We start from the raw sequence: 8,628 nt of genomic DNA, 5'->3' as shown, positions 1-8,628 counted from the left end.
CAAAAACCATTACGGAACATCATGAATAGATAATTAAGTGACCAAATTAATAGAAGTTCATCATCACATTAGAACCAAAGTACATACATAGTTCTCATCTAACAACATATATATAGCTCTCCAGAGCATCTAATTAATTAAACCATACATTGAAACTATGTAAAACATTTCAATGCGAAAACAAATGCGATCATAATCGCAACCAAGGTAACAATTGATCCAACGGCATAATGATACCAAGCCTCGGTATGAATGGCATATTTTCTAATCTTTCTAATCTTCAAGCGCATTGCATCCATCTTGATCTTGTGATCATCGACGACATCCGCAACATGCAACTCCAATATCATCTTCTCCTCCTCAATTTTTTTTATTTTTTCCTTCAAGTAATTGTTTTCTTCTTCAACTAAATTTAACCTCTCGACAATAGGGTCGGTTAGAATTTCCGGTTCAACCACCTCCTAGATAAATAAAATCTATGTCACGCTGGTCGGTATATTTGTCATAAACAATAAATGAATCAAATAGTTATAAAAAGATAATATATACCACATCCGAATCATAGACAGGACGAGGGCCGACAGGGGCGGATACCAAAACCATCGCACTATGTAATAAGAAGGAATAAAATAGTAAGAAAATTAGACAAGTATCTATCTAAAGTAAGAATTTTTTTCTTTCAAAAAGAAGATAAGAACAAGAGGCTCACCACGGTGTTGCCGGCGACGAGATCGGCGCGGGCGGTCGACGGCGGTGAAGACGGGAATGCGACGTGACGGGCCGCTAAACCTAGACAAATCTCGAGGAAAATGGAGCTTTGAGGTCGAGCTTCGAGAGGACAAAGCTTAACTAGTGTGGCTCGGGCATTTCATCGAACACCTCATGTGCATAGGAGGTGAGCTAGAGCACCACAAAGCCCTCCCCTCGCCGGCCAGAGAAAAACAGAGCACTGGAGTGCTCTGCTCGCGGGCGAGGGGTATATATAGGCACCTCATTGGTCCCGGTTCATGCCAAGAACCGGGACAAATGGTTGTGGGCCAGGAGCGAGGACCATTAGTCCCGGTTCGTGGCTCGAACCGGGACAAATGGTTCCATACGAACCGGGACCAATGCCCACGAGGCCCCGGCCGGCCCCCTGGGCTCACGAACCGGGACCAATGCCCCCATGGGTCCCGGTTCGTGATTGAACCGGGGCTAATGTGAAAACTGCCTTGTGACCTATGCCCTGTTTTCTACTAGTGATGCTATACTCGGCAAAGGCACTATTTGCCGAGGGCCATCTGGCCACACACGGCAAAGTTTTGCCACGTGGCACATTCGGCGGCGACTAACGACACAGTCACGGTTGCAACTCTTTGCCGAGAGTGGCTCTTGGCAAAGATTTAGTCCCACCTCACCTGCCGATTAGCAAAATGACCTGTTTAAATAGTTCAATAGTCCAACCGCATTAAGTTTCGATCTTCTCTCATTACTAAGAGTCCATACAGTCACTATGAATCTTCTAGTGGATGTTACCCGAGAGTGGCTCTCGGTAAATGAGCAGTTACCGAGAGTGGCTCTCGGTAAAGATGAGGCCACCATCAAATTTTAGTCCCACCTCGCCTACAAACAAGCAACAAGACCTGTTCAAATATAAATAGTGGGATACTCCGGATGCAGTAAGCTTCGGTATGCGTTTCGAGTAAGCCTCCCCTGAGGCCGCTTGTAAACCGCACCGTCTCTGAGCTAGTATCTAGGTATCGAGAGGGAACGTGTCCGGTTTGTGCAGGAAGTGCTGGTCATGTTGCTCCGTTGGCCTCGAAACTTCTCGTGCTCTAAGAGGGGGCAACCGCATGGCATGTGCCACGGCCTCATATTTTTTGGGGACGCGCGCAATATTCGAGAAATTTATTGCACTGCTAGGGTTTCATCGCCGGGAATTGTAAATCAGCAAGGCGACACATGAAATCATGCCCGGTAGCGGCATGGGAAATCATTTGTGATGTCCTTGTGGCATGCCTACGCCTTGCACAAACGAAGGAGGGGCATGCCCTGCCACCGGGTTACCAAAAGTACCTCAGTGTCATTCCTGATGCAGCCGTTGAAATCCTCGGGAAATCGTACGATGGTAGAATTGCTCGGGATCTGGCACGGTGTCATCACAAGGCCTTTGTAGGGTGTGGTAAAAGTTTGGACGCGTTTCGATTAAGCCTCCTCTGAGGCCGCTTGTAAACCGCACCGTCTCTGAGCTACTATCTGGGTATTGAGAGGGAACGTGTCCGGTTTGTGCAGGAAGCGTTGGTCCTGTTGCTCCGTTGGCCTCGAAACTTCTCGTGCTCTAAGACGGGGCAACCGCATGGTGTCGCTCACTGCTTGAAACCGCTGGCGAATCAATATGCCTGCTATAACTCCGGCTTGGACGAGGGGTTGAATGAATCCGTTCACGACTGTACGAATAAGCCGCCTACTGAGCCACCACTGCCTGAAGAAGCTCGCCGGCCCTCCGTATCTCCATTGTGGCTGGATACTCGCCTTCAAGAGGGAGAGCCGCCAATTGCGTAGCTGCAGCAATCATGTTGTCCATAGGGTTAGAATAATAACCCGGTGGTGTTGGAACGTGCTGAGGTGGAGTCAAATTCAAACGAGGCGGGTCTGCAACACAGGTGGAACCATCGCTCCGGTCGCGGGTGCATCGACAACCTGGTTTACCACGGGCGGGTCACTGGTTCCTGTCCCAGGTGTGTTGAAAAGGTTCCTAGCCTCAAACTCTGTGGGTAGACGGGTCTGGTGGCTCCTCCTCAAAACGGCGTTTGAAGCGTTCTGATCCAAGGTAAGCCGGAACGACTCTGCCTGAATCCATTGTGTCTCAGCGTCCAAAGCGGCTCATTCCGTTGCCATCCTAGCATTCTCAGCGTTGAATTCCTCCTTGGCTTGAGCTATCTCATTTCATAGTTTTGCAACATCCACCTTATGTTGTGCCCGATTATCTAGTGTCGCCTCTGCAGCCAATAAGGTTACCAAAGCCTCCAAGAGCTCGGATAACACTTGAGCCGGCGGGCGCCTAGAGCCACTCGCCCTGGCCGTCGCCGCAGCCGTTGAACAGGAGGTCATAGCCGCAGTAGTCGTCGAGCCGAGCACTGGTTGTGTGCCAGCCATGAAGATCGCTGTTGGGGAACGCAGTAATTTCAAAAAAATTCCTACGACCACGCAAGATCTATCTAGGAGATGCATAGCATCGAGATGGGAGAGTGTTGTCTACGTACCCTCGTAGACAGAAAGCGGAAGCGTTATGACAACGCGGTTGATGTAGTCGTACGTCTTCACGATCCGACCGATCCTAGCACCGAAGATACGGCACCTCCGCGATCTGCACACGTTCAGCTCGGTGATGTCCCACGAACTCAAGATCCAGCTGAGGTCGAGGGAGAGTTTCGTTAGTACGACGGCGTGGTGATGGTGATGATGAAGTTACCAGCGCAGGGATTCGCCTAAGCACTACGACGATATGACCGAGGTGTGTAACTGTGGAGGGGGGCACCGCACACGGCTAAAAGATCAACTTCTGTGTCCTTGGCGTGCTCCCCTCCCCCGTATATAAAGGAGGAAGGGAGGAGGCGGCCGGCCTAGGGGGCGCGCCAAGCATAGGGAGTCCTACTAGGACTCACAAGTCCTAGTAGGATTCCCTTTCCTATTCGGAGTAGGAGAGAAGGAAAGAGAGGGAGAGGGAGAAGGAAAGGGGGGCTGCGCCCCCACCCCTTGTCCAATTCGGTTTGGGCAGTGGGAGGCGCGCGCCACCTCTTGGCCCTTCTCCCCTCTCTCCACTAAAGCCCAATAAGGCCCATTACTTCTCCCGGTGAATTCCCGTAACTCCCCAGTACTCTGAAAAATACCCGAATCACTCGGAACCTTTCCGATGTCCGAATATAGCCTTACAATATATCGATCTTTACGTCTCGACCATTTCAAGACTCCTCATCATGTACGTGATCTCATCCGGGACTATGAAAAACCTTCGGTACATCAAATCACATAAAGTCATAATACCAATCGTCATCGAACATTAAGCGTGTGGACCCTAAGGGTTCGAGAACTATGTAGACATGACCGAGACACATATCCGGTCAATAACCAATAGCGGAACCTGGATGCTCATATTGGTTCCTGCATATTCTACAAACATCTTTATCGGTCAAACCGCATAACAACATACGTTATTCCTTTTGTCATCGGTATGTTATTTGCCCGAGATTCGATCGTCGGTATCATCATACCTAATTCAATCTCGTTACCGGCAAGTCTCTTTACTCGTTCTGTAATGCTTCATCCCGCAACTAACTCATTAGTCACATTGCTTGCAAGGCTTATAGTGATGAGCATCACCGAGAGGGCCCAGAGATACCTCTCCGAAACACGAACTGACAAATCCTAATCTCGATCTATGCCAACCCAACAAACACCTTTGGAGACACCTATAGAGCATCTTTATAATCACCCATTTACGTTGTGACGTTTGATAGCACACAAGGTGTTCCTCCGGTATTCGGGAGTTGCATAATCTCATAGTCTGAGGAACATGTATAAGTCATGAAGAAAGCAGTAGCAACAAAACTGTAACGATCATAATGCTAAGCTAACAGATGGGTCATGTCCATCACATCATTCTCCTAATGATGTGATCACGTTCATCAAATGACAACGCATGTCTATGGTTAGGAAACATAACCATCTTTGATTAACGAGCTAGTCAAGTAAAGGCACACTAGGGACAATATGTTTTGTCTATGTATTCACACATGTACTAAGTTTCCGGTTAATACAATTCTAGCATGAATAATAAACATTTATCATGAAATAAGGAAATGAATAATAACTTTATTATTGCCTCTAGGGCATATTTCCTTCAATCGCAACCCTGTTCGGCGGCTCATAGGGGTCCGAAATACTGTCGCCATCGTAACAGCCCTCAAGCCCACCATCTTGCAATTGATATATGGAATTGGTCTCGCCGGTTGAGGGTTCATCACCAGAATAGATGCCCGTCTCTCCACCGGACACAGATCCTTCCCCAAGATCCAGTCCGTGGGTAAAACCCACAAAATCGTGCTTCACGGCGGCTTGAACCTTGGCGGGTCGTGCGCGCTGAGCCGTCTCGACAATGTAGTTGAAGGCATCTGGCTCGGGCTCTGACTCACCAATCTTGCCGATGAAGACGTGGATTCCGCCGAAGGGGACCCGGTACCCGTACTCAATTGAGCCAGCCTTGAGGCCCCAGCCAGCTTCGTCGATGTAGAGCTTGCCACGGCGGCTCTTGGTCATCCGACCCATGGCGTATCCCTTGATCCCTAAGAAGCTGTCCTTCAAGAACTTGAAACCACTATGCGAAGGCCTCATGATGCGCGCCAACTGTTGTGGACTTAACACGGCAGATGCCTTAGCAAAGGTACTTAGGTGTGGAGTCATCGTAGCTAGGTTAGCTTGAAGGGGTTAAACGGGACAAAGGACACAAAGAGTTTACCTAGATTCAGCCCCTCTCAACGAGGTAAAAGCCTACTCCTGCTTTAGGTTGTATTGCTTTGGTTTCGATTACCAGGGAGGGAATACGCTTGACCTAGTTCTCAATGAGTTGTTTTCTTGAGTTAACCCGCCGCCGGATCACCCCTTTATATACAGGTTGATGCCCGGCGGCTTACAGAATCCCGGCCGGCTCATACAGACGTGTCCGGCTCGGTATCTAACTAAGCTTGCCTTACAATACAAGTTAAACATATGGCGGCTCACACCCGTGGGCCTCAAATCGTCTCCGGGTCTTAGGCCTTCAATAAGCTCGCTCTATGAACCGCCATCTTCATATATTCTTGGGCATCTTCATTATAAGCCGCAAGTGGCATGACCCGGCCCCTCCTGGGCGGGTCATACCCAGTAGTCATATCCCCTACAAAAATTGTAACAGGTGACTTGTTGCAGGAAATTAGAGAAGAGGAGATTTCGTAGCAAAGTTCTTGTTACAGAAAATTAGAGAAGAGGAGGTTTTCAACAAAAATTGTAACAAGTGAATTGTTGCAGGAAATTAGAGAAGAGGAGATTTCGTAGAAAAGTTCTCGTATCACGCAATGGGATAGCTCGCCAGGCGACGAATCTTTTCAAAAGAATCAGTTGGCCGACCCGTAGCGCGCCCTTATAGTATATCAATTTGCTTATTTGGTAATCATCAACACAATAAAAACTTTCACCCGTCAACCGATATACGGCGGAGCACCTTCTTCCGCATGGCAAGAGTTAGTAAACGAGAAGCCCCTGCTGCCTCGTAGCATGTCCTCGACGATGGCATCCAGCCTCGCTGCCATGGCGGGCATCATGTGGTTGCTCCAGTCGCCGACCATGCCCTTCCTGAAGAAGGCGACGTTGGAGTCGGTGCTCACCCCGGTGCGCCTTTCCTGTTCACCTCCAGGTTCCGTAGCTTCTCCAGGCTGCACAGCTCCAAGATGGCAGCCACCACGCGGGCATCCTCCTCCTCCACCGTGATGGTACCCGAGGAAGAGCACCTTGTCCGGGCGCTCCCTACTCGCCTCCCAGTACTCGGCCGCCTGCCGCCACATGGGCCCGCATATGTTGCGGCCCTCGCAGAACACCTCGAAGAGCTCGGCGAAGTCAAGATCGAGGTGCGGCTGGTGGTCGCCGAGGGCGACTACCTTCTTGAGGAACCAGTACCATGACACTAGCACGTCCTTGGACTCCCGGCAGATGGCTTGTTTTTTCATGTTTTATGTTTTTTACTTTTACAATTTTTCTGTTTCATTATTTGTAAGTTGGAATACTATTTTGATCTATGGGTATATTTGGGATGCTGGGTGAGTGTAAATCACACAAATACTATAATGTACATGCGGAAATTGGATTATTATATAGTTATTCTTCGCATACTATTAAAAAGTGTGAAGTTGTTAAAGAGTTTTTATTCCTTTCTTCTTAAAGGGTATGGCACTAATACATTGTTCATAATAAAACTTTGTTATTTCGATTTTGTTTTAGTTATTATTTCATTCAATTTATTCGTTAAAGGTAATTCAAATGCCAAAATTTATTCCTTCTTATGGAACTTCTTTTTTGCAAAAGTTATAATATTATATGCTTATTCTTTCCAATTTAGAAAAACAAAAAAAAATTAATATTGTGTGAATTTTTTGTTATTATTTGTTTTAGATCTGTTTTCATTTTCTTTCTTCTTAAAGATTAACACCAATGCCAGGAATTCATTCTTCCTTAAAAAAACTCATTATTTTGATTTGTTTTAGTTATAGTTGGTTTTAGTTTTTTAAAGGGTAATACCAAAGCTACTAATTCCTTCTTTCTTATAAAACCTCATTATTTTCATGTTTTAGCTTTTACTTATTTTTTCATACTTCTTTAATGGTATTACCGATGCCACTAATTCATTTCTTCTTAGGAGACTTCCTTTTCTATGAGAATTTCCCTAGTCCCTCCATTCCTAAATATAACTCCCTTTAGCGATTTCAATAAGAGACTACATAGGAAGCAAAATGAGTGAATCTACACTCTAAGATATGTCTATATACATCCGTATGTAGTCCCTTATTGAAATCTATAAAAAGACATATATTTAGGTACAAAGGGAGTATTATATGCTTATTCTTGCATTTTAAAAATGTAATTTATTTGTAAATTTTGTGCAAATATTGTCATTGTTTGTTATATTACTTCAGTTTTGTTTCTTCTTAAAGGGTAATACGAATTGCACTAGTTAATTATTTCTTAGAAAAAATATTATTTTGATTTATTTTTGTTTTTGTTTCTTCATAAAGGGAATAAGAAAGCACTAACTCATGAATTGTTAGAAAATTTCATTAATTCAATTATTTTGTTTTTTTATTTCATTTCTTTCTTCTTTGATGAAAATAACAATGCAACTAACTCACTCCTTCTTAGGAACCTTCCTCTTTTTGCGAAAAATCCACTATTAAATGCCCCTAATATTTTCCTAAAAATGTGTTGACAAAAATTGACTATTATCTGTTTATTCTTTCATATTACAAGAAACACATTTTTGTGTGTAAATTATGTGCAAATGGTTTCATTGTTCTTTTAATTGATTTCATTTATTTTCTTAAAGGGTAATACCAATGTCACTAATTCATTAGTTCTTAAAGAACTTTATTTGTAGATTCTTTTTGTTTTTATTTTATTTTATTTATTCCCTAAGGGTAGTACCAATCCCATGAATTCATTCTTTATTCGAAAAGTTAATTTTTTAGATTTTTTTGTTCTTATTTATTTTTGTTTGTAATACTAATGACACTAATTGATTCCTTGTTAGAAAACTTTTTTGTTGGAAAAAGATCACTATTAGTATATCATATATCCAGATTCTCACATATTAAAAAGAAATTGATGTAATTTATGTGTAAATTCTTTGCAAATATTTTCATTTTTCTTTCTTCCTTTTGGAGAATACAAATGTCAAGAATTCATTCTTGATTAGAGAACTTTATTTTTACTTTTGTTTTTTAGTATTGAGGGTAATGAGAAAGTGAGAGAATGTAGAAGCTCTGATGTTCTGTTATGTTACACATAGTTGCATAATACTCCCTCCGGTCCTTTCTAGTCTGCATATAAGTTTTGTCCAAAGTCAAA

General features: G+C 44.4%; 1 pseudogene; it reads right to left on the bottom strand.

The window, feature by feature from the left end:
* Positions 1-6,212: 6,212 nt before the first annotated feature.
* Positions 6,213-6,737, bottom strand: LOC123165339 (cytosolic sulfotransferase 8-like; annotated as a pseudogene).
* Between the last annotated feature and the right edge of the window lie 1,891 nt (positions 6,738-8,628).

This window comes from Triticum aestivum, chromosome 7D, assembly GCF_018294505.1.
Source record: "Triticum aestivum cultivar Chinese Spring chromosome 7D, IWGSC CS RefSeq v2.1, whole genome shotgun sequence".
Taxonomy (NCBI): domain Eukaryota; kingdom Viridiplantae; phylum Streptophyta; class Magnoliopsida; order Poales; family Poaceae; genus Triticum; species Triticum aestivum.
This window is presented reverse-complemented; position numbering and strand designations above follow the sequence as displayed.